Genomic DNA, 19811 nt, shown 5'->3' with positions numbered 1-19811 from the left:
AAAAATATTTTTCTTTTTTAGCATTTTTTAAAATATTTTTTCAATGTATATTTTTCCTTGTTGTCTTGTTGTCTGAAAGAATTTGTTTTTCAAAATTCTATGAAATTGCCAAGGAACATTTTTGGGGGGTAGCAAATATGAGTGCTTGTGTAAATTGATAATTTAAAAAAATATTTTTTTTTAAATATGTTTTAAAATTATTTTCCCCCTGATAGTGGGGCAAGTTATTTCATCATTCTATAAGAATCTTTCACTTCGTGACACTGTTGCATAATAGTGTCTATATTGGAGATTATATATCGAGAGATGGCGGAGACATGTAACGGGTACATGCAATACAGAATGGACGATGAGGAGAGAGAGATAGAGAAGAGAGACAGTTAGGGAGTTGAGTTAATGCTTTTCGGGCACACCCTAATAAAATAAATATTTCAACACAAGCCACTGAATAAACGAGCAAACAACTTCGTAAAACAAGGAAAAGGTTTATTGAAGCAAGGGTAAGATGCCAAAAAGATATATCTAGGATAGAACTCGTCTGCCTTTGCCCGGCAGTTATTCCCAAGTGGGAATCGTCAATACCGGTGTAGGCAGAGAGAGAGAGAGAGAGTTCTATTTGTTTCTGCTACAGACATTTATACAGTTCTGGAGTGTTTCTTCTGGACATATATAGCGAGGAGAGAAGGTAATCAGTTCTTTTAACACAGAAGGGACAGAGTCATTGCTTATGAGAGAGAGGGGGACACATTACTTAGGATGGAGTTATACAAAGTTCATTAATAACGATGAGAGGACACAAAGTTCATATCAAGGATTACACATTACCTTTTGCTATAGAAAGACGACACGACACAGTTTTACAAAAACATGATGATAACTTCTTTATTATCAGATCGACCAGTCGAATGATGATGACATCAAGGAATTCAAAGTCGATCTACATGATTAAACGTTCTCCCTTCGCTTTTAAAGGGACCCTCCTCTTGATCATGTCAGCTCTGTCCCCCGAACTCCTCTGACTCTGATCTTCGACTCTCCTGACTCGACTGAAACTAGCTCCTCTATTGAGGATGCATTTTTGCTATGACGTCATGTATGGCTTCAAAATGTGATCGACTCACGTGGCCTAAACATACGTGGTTCGGCACATGTTCCCAAATTATTTCTGCAGACAAAGAATTCTCAGTAACCTATTTTTCAACCTAACCTATTTTCAATATATTTCTAAATTGCATTGTTCATTATTTTTCTAGCTGACCTTATTTTAATTCAGTTTTCATAAAAAGAATTGAACAATTAAATTCTTTTTACAAATAACATATCTAAACTATTTTATATGAAACTGAACAATACGAAATTCTAACATTCCATTTTCTGAAGCTATTTCTAAACCTTGCTTACAAAGTTCGAATCTCGGTCTATCCTAATCTCATTTTCCACTTATCTTATGTTCTTCTTACTTACAAGAAAAGGGGACCCATTTTCTTGTAACAATACAAGCATCAAAATTGGCACAAATGACGTTCAGGACATACATTTAAAGAAAAGAACGTTCGCCATCAGAAAATTCAAGATGGCTGCCAGTTTTCAAGATGGCTGCAGAAGCAAACCTGACAAATTTCAATTTTGGTGCTTGCATCACCAAGTTAAAGGTTGTTTCAGTAATCTGCCCGACTATGAAAAAGAATTTGTTTTTCCAAATTCTATGAAATTGCCAATGAACAAGTGTGGGTGCTTGTGTAGATTACGCGAGCCTTTTCAAGTCTCACACAAAAACACGCGTTCACATTTCAAGCTATATTACTTGTCATATACATACGCACACACAAACATACGCACCCACGTCCACACACGTACATATATTCACGTTCGCGTACATACACTCACATTCACGTGTATATATACACACACGCTAACGTACACACATGTACTCACACACGCGCCCACATACGCACACAGATAGACGACGTCACTTCCTTTCAATGGAAATCCACACATGTGCAAAAGACCACCGGAAACAAGTATAAAAGAAAGAGCAATAAGCGGCTTCTCCCTTTTCGGCCCAGCTTTCGCATACCTCACGCCATTTACTACTATGTGGGACAAAAAGCTAACAGACCGTATGTACACATTCTCACTCTTTCTCTCTCTATCTACTACTGGTCCCTGAGAACACCTTCGCATAGCTGACTGCTAACTGACGTCAACCCTCTATCCTTTTCTTTGTCTACACGATGGACTGCCATTTCTCGTTCTATTACATTACTCACTTCTCTTCCGATAGTGATCCAAACTTGAGATGAAAACACACATTTCCTTTTCTTTCTACAACACCAGTCCCGCAACGAACGATGGTTACACCCGCGCAGACATGAACACATGTTATATCTAAAACAATAATTCTTTCAACAGTAAATAAACGACACGTTTATTTTATCCATCAATTGAGTTTTTGTTTCCTTCAATTCCATTCGTTTCATTATTTCTTTTTGTAACGGGATTGGGATTTATATATCTTAGTCCTCTACAAGATTGATAATCTTTTGAATGAACACATTTCAGGCGAAAACATTATTATATACCTATGTATCATGTCGAAATTAGTATAAATTCCAAAAATTATGAACAATGATCCAGTAGATGTGCTACATGCATTTTTAACATAAAATAGCCACAATTACGTTTTGATATTTATGTTTAAAAATGGCAGACCCTTAATTTAAGTCAGCTTAAATCAAGGGAGATGAATCAGTTTGTCATACTGAATTGGTCGCACAACTCTTCCACATTAAAATATGCAATAACGTTCGATAACTCGGAAAATTATTTCTTTTATTTTTACTCGTTATTATTTTTCTACAGGATCATTTTTCGTAATTTTTGGAATTTATACTAATTTTGACATGACAAGTAAGTACAGTTTTGTTTTACTTTTGTTCTACCTCAAATAACGCATAGTGCCACTTGGACTTAAAGGACTACTATTTGGGAGCAGGGAGGGAGTTTCAAAATCTATCAGTTTGAGGAAAGAAGCTATTAAAGTAGAAAGCTTTCCGGCATCTTTGAAGTCTTCTTGTAATTGTTCAAGGAGAGAAACATAATGTTTTCACCTGAAATGCGTTGGTTTAAAAGATCACTGATCTACACAATCGCCCAAAATTGTTCTCTGGACTTTTCACATTTTGTTGTCTCTCTTTAAAAATCATAAATACAGGGTGGAACGATGAATTTGTCGCCCTGAAGAAAACAACACTACAGCTTTATTTTCAAACTTTTATTGAAAAGAATCAATACAGGTAACTTGATTATGTAGTAGGGCTGATATTTATTCAATGTAGCCGCCTTCGGCATCAATCACCACTTCGATACCAGTCCGGAACTGGGAGTATGGCTTTTCCAAAGGCGCCGGCAGGAGCTCGGCGAATACTCAGCAGATGGCAGCAATCAGGCTGACTTTGGTGTCGTGGGAGGTCATGTTGGTGATGTTCTCGACATATGACCAAACGAAGTAGTCTAGCGAATTTAGGTTGGTGGAGGAGGGACCCAGTGAGAGAAGGGTACAAAGTCATAGCACTCCTTCTGAAGCCAAGCCTGGGTCTCTTTGGACTTGTGGGGTGGCACCAAGTCCTGATGCCACACCCAGGGTTGACCAGCGGCCACCTGATTACACCAGGGGATCGCTACACTCTTCAGCATATCCAGGTACACTTTGGTAATGACTTTCAAGCCGACTTTGAAGATGTGAGGTGGCATGATGCGGTCCTCACTTGAAACCACACCAAAGTCAATAACCATGGCCGGAAACTTTGTTTTCATCACCCTAGTCACGTCCCTGTTATTCGTGCCAATCCAGCAACGCATTTTGAGGGGGCTGGCAATGGTCCTGTTGTCATAAACTTGAATCAGTAGAGAGCATGAGTTGTACAGCAGAGCATCTCCGATCTCACTCATTGAAAATTGTGTCACTTTCAGACATGATAAAAGGCTCCTATCGCTTTCCAAATTTGTGCACAACCGGCCAACTAAGCTCTGTAGTAGTAGTAGTAGTAGTAGTAGTAGTAGTAGTACCGTTGTACACTTTTACACAACATGTTGTAGCCTCAGTCGCAAAGTAAATAAAGAATAGAACAGAACTTCAATTCACTTATAATAAATCTTTCAATTTGACCTAGAAAAACTACCTTTAATTTTTAAACGCTTATTTTCGACTAATCAAAAGTCCCTGGCTTCCTCGCCTCATGGTATATCATCAGACTATTAACCTCAAGGCTTCAGGTTCGAGCCCACCTCCCTCCTAAAACTTTTTTGCTGTTTTTTTTTGTTCTTTTTTTTTTATTTGAGCCTTCTTTTTTGATCTACCCCCCCCCCCCCAATACTCAAACGGGTAACATTGGGTTCAAGCCTACCTCTCTCCCCAAACTTTTTTCAGTTTTTTTTTTTTTTGTTTTTCATTGTTTTATTAATATTTGTTTTCGAGCCTACCTTCCTACCAAAACTTTTATTTTTCTTTTTTGATCTACCCCCCCCCGCCCAATACACATACCTACAAACACCCGGGCAACACCGGGTACCCCCGTTAGTCTATAATATAAACCTCACCTGTTTGTTTAAATGTATGTATGTATGCATGTATGTATGTTTGTATGTCTGCCTAAAACTTTCAACAGAGGCAACGGATTTTCACGAGATTGGTATCATTTTGAAGATCAACCCTTCTGACGGCAAATATTGAAAAATTGGCCAAAAACCTTAATTCATTCATCCTCAACTGGGCAGTTTTCAACAGGGAGGGGTCGCTTTTTTTGCTGATATTTTCAAAAGTCATCCCCTTTTTTTCGATTGTCTAACCTTAATTTAAACATACATCACTTCCAGTTTGGCGATGGGTGCAACGGCAAAGGCGTCAGGTTTTTTTTTTTCACATTCCTGGCGTCCTTCACGGTACGGGTTCGAGCCTACCTGCCTACTACCACTTTTTATTTATTTATTTTTTTTTTTGCTCAACACACACCTCCAAACACTTGGGCAATGCCGGGCACCCAGGCTAGTAAATATATAAAAGGCAAAATGGGTGCACGTGTTCGTGTATGTCCAAGAAAGGCTTCCTTTGTCAACCTTCTTGCGTCGGTTACATTTATGGAGAACTTATACTTTCTTAGATCGTAATATTTCCGATTTGTGAACGGACATTGCCTCTATCTTTCTTTTGATCAAGTTTTAAAAACATTCCTGGTTTCCCGTGTTTGTTTGTCTTTTCCGTGTAAATAAAGTGAAACTAATCGAACGAAACCGCCTGCTCAGCCTTCCAGGCCGGGATTACAGTGTAGTATCTGTTCTGATGCTTCACTTGGCACTTAAGTAATTAGGTTTGGTCAATGTGGGGGAAACCCTTCATATCAGACAATTACTTTTTGAGAGTTCCCCCTTTTTTTTTGCCGAGCTGAATTTGTGGAAGGTTTAAAAGCAATGCCATTTCTGAAAAATCATCTTTTTGATTGAGTATGTTAAATTTGAACGCTTTACACTTCCGGTCGCGTCGTAAAGTACGGATAAGACGTCAGATTTTTTGCACTTTCTTTTGTGCCTTCACCTCACGGGTTCAAGCCTCCTAACTACTACCACTTTTTTTTTTTTTGCTCAACACACACCTACAAACACCCAGGCAACGCCAGGTACCCAGGCTAGTTTTAAATAAATCTTGGCAAAGACTTTTCTTGCGTCAGAATACAGTAGTAGTAGTAGTAGTAGTAGTAGACAATGGCATTCTGCATCTAGTCTGGTGTACTTCAGCATCTGCTGTCATAATGGTCATCTCCTGTTTTTGCGATAATCATCTTGCATTCTTGTTAGCTTCTTACATCAAGTGGTTTCATACCTTGTCTGGAGCGATTTCCATTAAAGAAAAAAATTTAGATTATTTGCATTTCTATTTTTAAATAAATATATATATTTCTTTCTTTCTTGATAATAATTCTTCTTTTTTTATTTGTTCTCCCTCTTTTCCCTCCTTCCCTCTCTTTTCTTTAATTATTTACATACCTCATGTCTCCTCCCACTACTCTTATCATTCGCTTTTTATTTTATTTGTCTTTTGTGACATCATAATTCTTCTTTTTTTTTTCTAATATACATCTTAAAACACATTATCTAAACAAGTTAAAAATAAATCTAATATAATGTTAAAGAAAAATTTTTATGATGTAATTACCCGTCACGGAATGAAAATATCATATTCCAAAAATCATATACATTGATCAAGTACTTTTTTTTATAAAGAAAATCGGTAATTATGCGTTTATTATACCGTACTGAAATAACATTATGGATTCTTTGAACTACTGTTCTCATGTTCACAACGTTTCAGTCGATGTAACGTTTTTTGTTTTTTTTAATTTTCGTATTATTTGGATTAATTGGACTATTGTTCTCATCTTGAGTGTCATTTTCACAACACTTCGGTTGATGTAACCTTTTTTTTACAAAGGAGTCACCACTTATCAAGGCCAGGAGGCACTCAAGGATAAAAGTTAATGGGCGTACGGAAGTCAATGGTAAAACATCGTAGTAATCGTTAGTAGTGTAAATTTGGTAAATTGGATTACTTAAGGGGACAGTTCATCAAGAACTTGTTTACGTTGGACTTGAAGACGATCATATTGCAATCAGTTGGAAAGCAGGAAAACAAAACAGGGTTGCTTCCATTTTTTGCCCTTTAGTTTTTAATTTCTATGAGTGCTGTTTCAGTCGATGTAACTTTTTTTTTTTTTTGTATTATTTGGATTAATTGGACTATTATTCTCTCATCTTGCATTTTTTTATTGCTCTTTTACAGTGGTTGCTGTCAGTCCTGAAAGCAGCTTTAGTCTCAGTACATCTATTACGTTGGTAGCTATGGAAAAAGTGATTTCTGTGCGTGATGGCAGCAGCACATTCAGGGGAGAACCATGGTTGGCTGTTAGGTTTTTGCTGGAATTTTTTGGATGGTATGAATCGATCTATGCCTACAATTAACAATTCTGTCAGGTCTGATACTATATAGGACACATCCTTTTTAAACATGGAATGCAGAGGTAGGTCAGATATGAATGTACGGAAGCTATCCCAGTCAGCCATAGAGTATTGATATACAGTACGGTGGAGAGGTACGTCTGAAGACTTATTACATTTCATTTTTATCTTAACTGTTACAACGGAGTGGTCAGAGGATCCCAGAGGAGATAGAATGGAATATGAACACAGTTCAGGGGATGTTGTGAGGAAAAGGTCTAGAAGGCTTGCATATTGATCAGGTGTATCGGGCACATGGGTGGGTTCGTGAACAATCTGAGTGAGGTCATTGGCAATGGCAAAATCATGACGAAACCTCCCCTCGTCATCGGTTTTATATGAGTGGGTCAGCCATTCCACATTATGGACATTGAAGTCATCGTAAATGTGAATATTAGCCGAAGGATGAGCAGACAGGATGTGGTCAACTTTCTCAGATATGCTCTTTAAGATAGTAACCCCACTGTTGTGGGGCGATAGAGGGAAAATATAAATGCAGTGGTGTAAGCTAGTGCAACCCGGAAGCACATATAAGGTGAATTAGGGTCTTCTCTGGAGATATCCCTACCACATGGAAAGCCATCTTTGATGTAGGCACATATTCCATGCCCATGGCGATCTTGGGGGTCAGATTTAGATGTTAAGTTGGAGTATCCTTTAATTATGAATTCGTCTAGAGAAGTGGTTGGCCCTATTCCAGTTTCACTTAGAAAGAATATGTCCGGTTTCGTCTCCTGTAATTGTGTTTCAACCTCTGGAAGGTTGGAACGTAGACACCTGATGTTGGAGAAGGAGACCTGGTAGTAAGGTGGAAGATGGGGTTCTAGGTTTATTTGTGTTTCTTTTTTGGAGATTTGTCATGATTGTTGAGGTTTTGGGATTTGTGGAGGTCGGTAGACTTGGTTGGAGCAGGACAGAGAGGGAAAATAAGAGAGAAAAGATAAGACATTTTTTTTTAGCACATGATAAGGTAAAGCCGTAACGATTACCCACTAGTATGGCATCGAGAGGCCCTACCAGAAACTACTGTATGGTCCAGAATCCATTCACCAAATGGCAATACAGCAGCCCCGGTACTTTGCACCTGCTGATAGGACAGCCTCCTTAGTGGTTAATCCAAGGTTCGGGTCCCTGACTATCAGGCGGGTAATGTCAGCCCAGATAAAACGTTTACCTCCAGCACCCTTATTAGTGACATGACCACAAGGATAGATATAGAAAAAGAAATTTTCCGACATCTCAGGCTACTCTTTACAAAGTACTACCGACCTGGAAAGCAGCTTTTTCTTCACCCTTTGTCAGAAAAATCATTCATTGGAAATGAGGACTGACAGATAAAAAAGGACAAGTGAGAGTTACTGGATGTTATATCGCAAGATCACCACACAGTTACATAAACGAAGCACAGGACGAGGAGGAACTATGGAACAACAATGGCGGTGCGGAGACAAACGTTGTTTGTCGGCAAAATGTTCAGAGCCGTATTAAACACACATCGGGGTGTCAAAACACATCCACACCCACATCAACAGCATAACCCGCAAATCATCCGGGTGGGAAACACATTAACAGCATCCACTAAATTAGGAGTAGAAATATTAATAATACACCTGACAACCCCTCTCACATGCACTTCAAACATAAATAGTTTGGTCATAGAGTACGGTCGCGACATGATTCCTACATAAACTGATTCGCAATGTTTACAGCTTTGATGGGATATATACAACTGAATATACCTCCAAATAAGCGAATCCCTGATGTGTGGTTAATTATGGAAAACTAACACAAATAAAAAATACGACGGCCATTTTGACTCCGGAGCCGATATGCCCCCTACTACGTCCGCACTCGCTGTATAAATAAGCCGACCATCAGAGAAAACAGTCAGTTACCAGCAGATTGCCAACCAGAGCGGATCGCCTCGCTGACGGTATCAGCAGCAGCAGCCACGCCAGTTCTCTTCAGCTCTTTCCAGCAGCAGCAGCAGCAGCAGCAGCAGCCGTCCCCCTCAGCTCTTTCCAGTAGCAGCAGCAGCAGCAGCCACCGCCGTTCCCCTCAGCTCCTTCCAGCAGCAGCAGCAGCCACAGCTGATCCCCTCAACTCTTTGCAGCAGCAGCAGCCACAGCCGTTCCCCTCAATTCTTTCCAGCAGCAGCAGCAGCGGCAGCTCCCCTCTCGGCGACAGCAGTTGATTCAAAAGTGCCTAGTCACCTATCACTGCTCGTTCCCTTGAGGAATACTACCAGCGAACCCCAACTCGTCCCAGCGACTCCTTAGTGGCAACAGCGGTGGCGATACCCCGCCTATTCCAGTCCGGGTCGTCATCACCAGACCGTACCAGCATCTAGGCCCCTGTACCTGTCAGATCCTGATCAGGCCAGGACTCCTACCTACCATAACATCTGGATCCCTATTCCGGCCCTCCTAACGCCTAGCTGACCGTGTATACCAATTCACCTTGACCCTCAATAAAGGTTTGAACTGAATTACTTTGTTTTTTCTCCTTGCTTCCATACGCTCGTGTTATTATATAACATAGAGCTGCCGATAACACATCCACATGCATTATCTACTCTCCATTGAAAAAAATAAATAAATAAACTAAAATAAAATTTTAAAAAAAAGGTGAGAAGGACTTATTAATATCGACTTAGTATAAGTCCATTACCCCATTTACGGCTTAGGATAGTACTTGAGGATAGTCTCCCCTCCCATGTTAATGCATGGATACTTTTTGTCTTTATCTAGGTCGAGCTGGGATGTTAAACCGTTCCAGCTCTACCCTATAATAAATATGCTATAATGGAACTTTTATCAAATTGAAAAAGTCTGGTTATTTTTAACTCGTTTAAAAAGCTGGTTAAGAAGTAATGCATACTTTAGAAGAAGGAAAATAATATGCAAATATAATTTGGGAAATGTTCTTCTCTAATTTCCACTATCCTCTTAGCTTCTTTGTTCTTATTAGAGTAGAAGGCTTTCCAACATCTAGGAACTCAACAGTGAAGGAGAAGGGTGCTTGCTGGGTAAGTCAGGTGTATGTATGTCGTGGGGGTACAAGTGCTATGAGTTCATCAGAGCACATTCGATTAAATAACTTGCAAAGCAGGCATAGAGATACAAGACTGCAGCGATGTGACAGGGGTTGGAATTTTGTTAATGTGTATGGAAGTATTAGGCAGCGTGGCACTGTGAGTGGGTGGGGAGGGGGGCTACCTTGCATGTGATTGGGTGTTAATTTGTTTCTGACCTCTTGTTAGCATGTATGAATGGTTGTATATGAACTTTTTTATTTGACCTCCCCCTCCCCTGGCCAAAGGCACAGTGTGTTGTGAGTATATGTTCTTGGTTTCTTTGTGGTGCTTTCCCGCCCTCGACTTCACATGTCCATCTTCCCCAGTTCACACTTTGCTTCTTTCCTTTTTTTGTTTGATCATGTGCTGACCTTTTTTCTCCTTTTGTTCCTTCTTCCCATGACCTCAGCGCAGGCACTCTTGCTTTTATTTGCATATGTGCTAAGACAGCTGCTGCTGCTAATATTTTCAGTAGTCAATTATCCTATAGCTGCTGATTTTCTCGCACAGGCGCCATATGTGCTATGCTACATTTATACTAATTTTCACATGCCACATAAGTATGTAATAATATTTTTACCTGAAATGCGTTGATTTAAAACGTTATTAATCTGCACAAACACAATTAAAAAATGTTGATTTAATTCTCATAATCTCAAAGCATAGGCATACCTTAGTAGGAGTTAGCGTCGCCAATGATGCTGGGTTGAACACAGCGCTAAGAGGGAAAAGATAACGAAATACCAAGGTCTCATCATCATCATCATTGTCATCATCATCATCATCATCATCATCATCATCATCATCATCATCACCATCATCGTCGTCATCATCATCATCATCATCATCATCATCATCGTCATCATCATCATCATCATCATCATCGTCATCATCATCATCATCGTCGTCATCATCATCATCATCATCATCGTCATCATCATCATCATCATCGTCGTCATCATCGTCATCATCATCATCATCATCGTCATCATCGCCATCATCATCATCGTCATCATCATCATCATCATCATCATCTCTTATGAATCTGAAGATTTCTATTGCTGACATTGGTTTCCCTGATGTTTTTGTAATCAGAATCCTTTCTAGAAAGACATCAGCCACTTACAGGAAGAACAACAAGGTTGCCAACATCCTAAGTGAAAGTGATTTTTTATGGAACGAACTGGAACTTGGAACACCCAGGTTGTCAGTCCGTGTCGTTTGTGAGGATTTACGATGAAAGTAATAAAACTCCCAACCGCAGGTTGACTCGTCGGCTGTAACAGACAAACTGTGTAACCGTGTCACTACACATGGGCTTCACGCACCCATCCAGTCAAAAAGAGAAAAATAATAAAAATTAATTAGTCAATGAGAGCAGGGTGTGTCTAAAAGTAAGATTTAACAACCAACCTGTGTCTGTGGGAGCCAGCAAGGAGAAATATAAACCTAGGATTTTTGTAATCGAGATGAGAAGGAAACAGGACACCAAAGAAACAGGACACAGGTGCAGACAAGCGAGAAGTTACCCTACTTTCACGGTTAAATCTAGAAAACACTCCTCTATGTGACCGCTATTCGACCAACAAAAAGAAACAAAGAATAAGTACTCTTTATGAACATTCTCCTTTTTTCCCTCCGTTTCTTCCAATATTTTACTTTGTATTATTTTGAAAGGTGACAACACATGAAAATTAACTTTTTTGAACATGCACACTCAATCTCGTCTTTTATTGCTGACTAGCGAGGGGTACCTGGCGTTGCCCGGGTGTTTGGAGGTGTGTGTGGTTTTGGGTAAATCAAAACTCCGCGGAGGTTTAAAATAAAAAAAAATGTTTTGGTGGGTAAGTATGAGGATCGAACTCGAACCGTTGAGGCAAAGTTGGAAATTAAAGTGTGAAAAAAAAAGAGTGCAACAGTTTTAACCATTGGGCCACCACAAGATGCTAACAGAAACACGTTTGAATTTATTTAATTACTTGGATTTGGTAGGTGCACGTTTTAATAACTTAATGAGGTCAAGTTTGACTGTGGGATAGTATTTCATTTACTGCGGGAACGCTTTTTTTAAATTTTTATTTTCACAAGATGTTATAGGAAAAAGACTAACCCACAGGCGGCGAGCGACAAATGTTGAATATTTATCTTACCGAAGTCGAGCAAATTAAATAGACAGGCGAGCTCCGTTGTTAACTCTGAGATATTACGATTTATATGTGATATAAAAAGTTTTAAGAAGTTGTGAACCGACCGACCGCTTCTCTGAAAAAAGCCTTTTGTAGACATACAGAAAAAGCGAACACACATACATACATACATACATACATACATTTTCGCTTTTATATTTATAGATAGATAAAAGTTATTCAAAACCTTAAATGTTCATAGTTTGTCTTGTGTTAAATGGAGTTTTTATTTCATGCTTTTTTTTTTATGTTGTCATTCACAAAACAATCACTTGACCACCATCACCGCCCACCACGGTCTTGTGCACGACATGAAAAGAAATTGGAATCTCAGGAAGATCTCCATCATTCCAGTAATCATAGGAGCAACCGGACTCATCAAGAAGAATTTCAAAAACTATCTGGCAAATATACTCAGTGAACCAAGTGCAAGAGAGGTACAAACAATTATACTTTAAAGAACAGTCAGAATCTTAAAAAAGATCTCTCAGTTGGAATATATGAGATAGCGGGTCAGTGCCTGGCATCCGACAGGACGCCTCATCCCCGGCAAGAACAAAATGGTAAGAAAATTTGGTGCTTGTCCAGAATTCAACCTAATTAAAAAAAACAGAAATACATAAAGATCTTTATGATGCACGTAACCTTCACAGAACGAAAATGTCATATTTCAAAATTCACGCAAATTGATCAAGTAGATTTTTTTTTTTTAACTAAGAAAATCAAATTTTATGAGAAAGCGTGATGGATCTGCCATATTTTAGAATGTTTAAGAAATCAAAGGAGACAACTCAATTCGACTACTGAGATTTTTTTGTTTGTCTTGTAGTAGCTGCAAAATATTATTAATCGCAAAAAGTTGTAAAATTTGACTTTCTTGGTTAAAAAGAAATTAATTAATTTATGTAATTTTTGGAATGTAGCTTTTCCGGGTTTATAAATTTTTCTGATTTTTTTTTTTTTTTTTTTTTTTTTTTAACAGGTTGAAGTCCGTACACAGGTTGAAGTGCGGAAAATTGTTTAAAAAATAATAAATAAATAAATAAATATATATATATATATATATATATATATAGAGAGAGAGAGAGAGAGAGAGAGAGAGAGAGAGAGAGAGAGAGAGAGAGAAATTATCTTTATAAATTTAGAAAGGGTGTGTCGTCATTTGTGGTATGAAAAATTAATAAAGGGAGATAATTCATATCTGAAAAAAAAACACAAGGGAGATAATCATTATTTTCATTGTCACCTGACAAATTCAGTCATCGTCGTATTTTGTGTTGGGAAGTAATGTCTTTCCGTTTCTGCAATCCTGTTGTTTGTTAAAAAAAAACAATCAATTCAAAAAGGTTACCAAAAAAATAATAACCACGTCTACGGGTGAGATAACGTTTTATTTTATGTTAAATTTGCTTGATAATAATTGTTTACAGAAAACTTGCTCCAAAACCTATATTTATAAAAAAAAAAAATGTTTATTTTTCCTCCTTATTTTCCCATACGTAAAAAAATTGTTTGAACTTGTGTTCTTTTCTAGAGCAGTGTCGCAACCGATAAATAATGTCTAACAGCACGAAAGAGCCATAAAACTCGACCTTTGACTCATTATAAACTTTAATTATCGTCAGTTCTTTCAAGTTGAAAGATTTTTAAAATGAAAATCACGTTGGAATTTCCTCTGATCACGATAAACCTCAGTGTCCGACACGTTTGTTTTTTATGTATTCATTATTATATTAAAAAAAAAATGTAATTGATTTTTTTGTGACGCTGTGAAATTCTAAAATGATTTTGAAACTTTTAAATTGACTATAGAACTTAATTCCTAGCTAGAATGAAAGTTTAGGCCAAAGGTTTGGAATTATGTTTCCCTTGCTCCTAAAAATAAGTGACCTTTTTTTTTTCTTTTTTTTTCCCGGAGGAACCACTATTCTAGAAAAGAACTAGAAATTGTTTGAGCACTTATATAGAAACCGTCCTATTTTTTATGGTTTTAGGATAAACTTTTACTTCGTTTGCACCTTAACATTTTCCTTTAAAAAGACGACTTACAGCAGTTTTCAGGTATGCTGAAAACGAATATCGCATTTAAATTTTCCGCAAATAAGTAGATTTTGGGGTATTAAGCAATGTCATTTATTATGTTATTGCTGGTGGTGGTGGACATTTTGGTATGGACGCGCAAGCACGCGCGTAGTTTCTCAGGGGGGGGGGTCGTTTACACGCAAGTGCGCGCGCTCGTGCATGCCAACATGGCCACCAGCAATAACATAAGAACTGACATTGCTTAATATCCGGAAAACTGCTTATTTACGGGAAATTAAAATGCGATATTCGTTTTCATCATACTCGAAAACCTCTAACAGTCGTCATTTTAAAGGAAAAGTTTAAGGTGGAAATTTTAGTACGGTTCGTATTTTGTATTAGTACCAAAATATATTTTAACCTGACGATTCCCTACAGGGATGAAACCTCAGACTGCGTAGCTTTATTAATTGCGATGTATATTTTCATGACTTCCTAAGTTAGTTAGGAAAAAGTTGTGTCCAAACATTTAGTACGCACGGTGGATTTGGTTTACCTAACTATGAAATGGAAATCATTAAACATGAAACGAAATACAAAACCAAGTGGAAATAATTTATTTCAACAAAATTGTTATAGTTTTAACATTTCTTGTGCTATCATGAAACAATAAAAAATAATAAACTTTCATTTTTTTTTTTTTTTTTTTTTACATTTCTATAGTTTTTTACCACTTGTGTTTGTTATCACACGCAAAAAAAAAAAAAAAAACCTTATGAGAATTTTGGTACGTGTAAAGTTTAATCAAAATATTAAAAAATGAAAATATCGAGAAAAAAAAAAAAAAAAAAAAAAAAGTTATATTGTACGTATCCGTTTTGGAATGAAGCTCTCCGGGAAAAAATTTGCTTAATTTCATCACGATGTCAAGTATTTTTTTTTTTTTTTTTTTTTACAGTGAAAAAAAAAAAACAATTTAAGATACCAAGCTAATCATGTTTCGATTTTTTAGGGAAAAAAGCTAGTATAAAAGATGGGGAGGGGGTGCCGGCGCTTTAAACTTTAAACTGAGTTATCTCCCCGTGGGGTGTTCAAAAAATTCAAAGATGGCTACCTTCAATGCGCTGTCATAAAAACGTTTTTTTCTGCTGTAAAAAAAAAAAAAGAAAAAAAGTACTCTATCAAATAAGGTGAAACTTTTTTCTTTTTAGATCTTCAGTCCAAAACGGATACGTATAATCTTTTTTTTTCTTTTTTTTTCCAATATTTTTCATTTTTTAATGTCTTGATTAAACTGTACAAGTACCAGAATTTTATTATTTACATTTCTACAAATGGTGTCTTTTTGAAATGTTTCACAATGTTATGTATCACCAAACCTCCACCACTGTCCTACTTAGCCCTCTCCCTTTTCTACATAACTCTCCTATAAAAAGAGGACTTCTCATTGTAAGATGGCCACTCAATAAAGCTGCAATTACACTTAGTTCTGTGTCGTCTTCATTCTGATATTAACCCATGAACATAATATGGTGGCAACGCGTTTACAGAATTCGTATCATCCAAGAAGAATAACAGATCATTAAATAACGTGTAAACAGTATTCATTTCGATTTTAACTTTTATGTGTTTTTATTTTCGCTCGTTTTTTTTTTTTTTTAATTTTTTTTTTATTACATTTTCACCCCAAACAAGGCACATTGCCACTTTGGTGTAGGGGGCTACTATCAGGGGAAACATCTACTGGGGTACTATGTAGGGATTTGGGCAGCAAGATGTTGGTTCACGTTGCACTTGAACTTCTGCATGTCAGTACAGTTGGGAAAGCAGTGACCTGGAATGGAATTCCAAAGTCTAGCGGTTCTGGGGAAGAAACTACCGGAGTAGAAAGATCTTTTACATTTAGGGATCTCTACAGTGTGGGGGTGGGATTTTGCAGCTTGTCGGGTCTGTCGAGGGTGTTCACGCCGTGGGGGCACAAGTGGTTGCAGTTCATCAGAGCATTCACCATTAAAATACTTGTAGAACAGGCAGAGGGATGTAACGTTTCGTCGATGGGACAGAGGCTGAAGCTTAGATGCCAGTTTAGGGCCTATCAGATTTGCGATTCTCTTTTGAACCCTGTCAAGGAGCGAGAGACTAGTAGCCGATGCACCAGCCCAAATATGACAGCAATACTCCATACATGGGCGAATGGTTGCCTTATAGAGGTTGCTTCCACGTGGAAATATTAATGGCGTGCTTTCACCTCATGGTTCCTGCTAATCTCTACAGTCTGTTATTATTATCATTATTGTTATAGAGTTGCTGCCACAAGTGATTCTTGCCTAAACTATTTTTTTTCTCCATCTTTGCATTGATTAATATCCAAAACAGACTACGTCTGTCTCGCAGCAATGTCCGCCAAAGAGAATATGACTACTGCAACTAATACCGTCTCCTTGACTGGTGATATGTCCAGCTTACACATCAAGGCCTCAGAACGACTCCTATTTAGTGGGAATAAGGTAGATTCCTGGAAAATAGTTCGTAAACGATGGTCCAACTACTCGTTATTGACAGGTCTGAACTATAAACCACGAGAAATTCAGGTTGTTATACTTGGGAACTGCCTGAGCGATGACGCCATGAAAATATAGCGAGGTATGCAGTTTGACCCCCTGGAGACTAAGCGCACTGTGGAGGACATACTACAAGCACTGGAAGAGTATTCCGTCACAATTCTCAATGAAACTTATGAGAGATTTGCGTTCCGTCAGAGCAAACAGGGTGAAGGAGAGGCCTTTTACAAGTTCTACAATGATCTAAGAATACTGTTGAAGATGTGCAATTTCTGTGCTCAATGCAGTGACTCGCTTCTGTGGGACCAGATTGTAGGTGTCTGTGGCCAGTTAACCAAGTAGGATCTGCTAAAAATATATGACTTTACTCTACAGAGGAGGGTAGACATATGCAGAGCGGCTGAAATGGCCTCAACTCAGAGCCAAGGAACGGGACTAGATCATCATCATCATCATCATCATCATGCAGTCCGTCAGCCTTGACAATGACTAGTCGAGGCCTCAGTGCTTTATTCTATGGTACGGGACTTTCCACCTTGGCTCCTAACTTGCTTGCGCAGTTTAGGTGCAGTATCTGTTGCGTATCAGATAAACACCCTCTGAACCTCCAATGCTCGTTTCCAGTGGAGCAAACCCGCGACGACCGGCAGCAGAGGAGGTCGCAGCTTCTGGCCGAAAGTAATCTCGGTGAAGTAGATGGTCACCCTATCGTGTCCGCTACTACACCTTTTCTTTCTGGATGAGGTTCCATAGCCTTTTAAGGAAAACTGCAAGGCAGCAGTAGGATTTAAAGTCAGTTCCCATCTCTTAACCTTTTGCTGTGATAAGTCCCACAAGGGAGTGGTGTTTGATTTTGGGGTTGGTTCACCTAGTCTTTGCCCAATGAAGGGCACCCACAAGACAGTGGGATAGTGTGCCAGGGTGTGTCCACACATCGGTGGGCCATAACGCACTCTCTCTGGGGTCCCCTACTACTCTTGAGATCTCCTACAAGTTTAGCCTGGGGCCGCAAAGCACCTAGTTATTGTGTGTGGCCAATGTGGAGGCACTGTAGAGTCTTGATGATGGAGAGGCTATGTACTGGCAGGGAAGACATGCATAGCTGCTCACTTTTCACCGTGAGGTTAGCCAGCGGTTTTAGCTGAAAGCGAGAAGGCATGCAAGCATGAACTTAACACTAACTTATATCTAACACACTAGACATATCACATCCCCCTGCCGGATTAAGAATCCAAACATGCACGCACACACACACACGGAACTAGATACAGCCCACGTGATGGGGGTATGTGAAACCAGTTGAGAGAAGAAGCCAGTCTCTAAAAGAGAATGCCTATTTTATGGCTTCACACACACGCCAAAATGCAGCAGATGCCCAGCCCAGCTTATTGCACATATGGCAAAGTTTGCCATGCATGCAATAGGAAGAAACACGTCCAACAAAAACAGAACGACGCGAAAGCAGAGGCGTAACACACAAACGAATGAAAGCAAGAAATGTGTTGCACCTCCACCATGAGTACATCAGCTTGACACATCATCAACGAAGGATAAAGAATGTTCTCCCTGAAAAGTTTGCCAAGAGGATGAAACCCTACAAAGGGGTCTTATCGATGCAGAACAAATCTCTGATGAAATCAGTCAGTGTATGCCGAAGAAAAATAACACACAACAAACATGCTCAGATTCCCAACAAGCAGCTTTCAACACTGTAAAAAAAGCAATCACAAACTCCCCCATCTTTACGTACTACGATCCCCACAAGGAACTGACTCTTGCGAATGATGCATGGGAGTATGGGTTAGGAGCAGTGCTAACACAGGTTGACAAACCAGTTGCATTTGCCTATCAAATGCCGAACAACGATATGCAGAAATTGAGATGCTGGCATTTGTATATGGCCTAGAAAAATTTCACCATTATACCCATGGAAGAGAAGTGCTAGTTTTGACTGACTACAAGCCCCTCGTCTCAATCTGCAAAAAGCCCCTATCAAAGGCACAAACGGCTATCGAACCTCCTGCTATGGGCCAAGCAATACAACTACACACTCCAATATAAGCCAGCGAAAGATATCCCATTGGCAGATACACTGTCACAACTACCAACAAGCAAGCCAGAGTTGGAAGAAATAACATCAGTGAATAACCTGACAATGCAGCCGATACAAGATCACAAGCTAGCAGAGATTCGCCGAAAGACAGTTGAGGACTCCAACATGAGAGCACTGGCAGAAGTAATTTCTAAAAAGTGGCCGGAAGATAAGGAAAGCCTGCCTAACTCAATCCAACTGTTCTTTGATTACAGACGAACTCGCTGTACAAGATAAACTACTACTGTGAAGACGGAGAATGGTCATACTGTATGCTATGTGGACTGAGATGAAACAAAAGCACATGCTGGCCACTTAGGCATAAATACATGTCTGCAAAGAGCGAGGAACCTCCTATTTTGGCCAGGAATCTCTAAAGAGATTAGACAATACATTGAAGCCTGTGGCACCTGCATAACCTATGCAAACCGACAGCTAGCAGATGCACAAATCATGGCACCAGTACCGGAAAGACCTTGGCAACAAGTAACAGCAGACCTCCTATCATGGGGAGAGAACAGGTATCTGATCACAGTGGACAGACGTAGCAATTTCTTTGAAATTGATAAACTGGATACAACCACATCAAAAACTATGATTGAATGCATGAAAGCGCATTTTGCACGGCATGGAATTCCAACAATTTTCATCATAAACGTTTAGAAAATTTGCAAGGAAATGACTGTTGAAACACAAAACAATATCACCAGACAATAGCCAAGCAAATGGTTGCCGAAGCAGCAGTAAAAATCACCAAATGCGTCTTCTGCAAATGTGAAGCATCAGGAGAAGATCTATTCTTAGGTCGTTTGAACCTACGCAACACG

The 19811-nt window shown here is 38.9% G+C and overlaps 2 protein-coding genes across 6 annotated transcripts in view; one reads left to right on the top strand and one right to left on the bottom strand.

Annotated features, from left to right (window-relative positions):
* Positions 1-19811, bottom strand: part of LOC145265618 (lipopolysaccharide-induced tumor necrosis factor-alpha factor homolog) — a 224042-nt gene that overhangs the window by 137695 nt on the left and 66536 nt on the right. The gene's annotated exons all lie outside the window — the stretch shown is intronic.
* LOC145265617 (syntaxin-7-like) overlaps positions 13507-19811 on the top strand; it is a 45301-nt gene continuing 38996 nt past the window's right edge. For 2 of the 3 annotated variants that reach the window (XM_080121647.1, XM_080121646.1), the window contains exon 1: positions 13548-13686. The gene's annotated coding sequence lies outside the window, so the exon portion shown is untranslated. Of the gene's footprint in view, positions 13687-19811 lie in introns of all 3 variants that reach the window. The other variant, XM_080121645.1, reaches the window with a different exon arrangement.

The sequence above is a fragment of the Euprymna scolopes genome, chromosome 40, assembly GCF_053919585.1.
Source record: "Euprymna scolopes isolate OS-2025 chromosome 40, ASM5391958v1, whole genome shotgun sequence".
Taxonomy (NCBI): domain Eukaryota; kingdom Metazoa; phylum Mollusca; class Cephalopoda; order Sepiida; family Sepiolidae; genus Euprymna; species Euprymna scolopes.
Note: the sequence above shows the minus strand (reverse complement) of the source record. Positions and strands in the feature narration are given on the sequence as shown.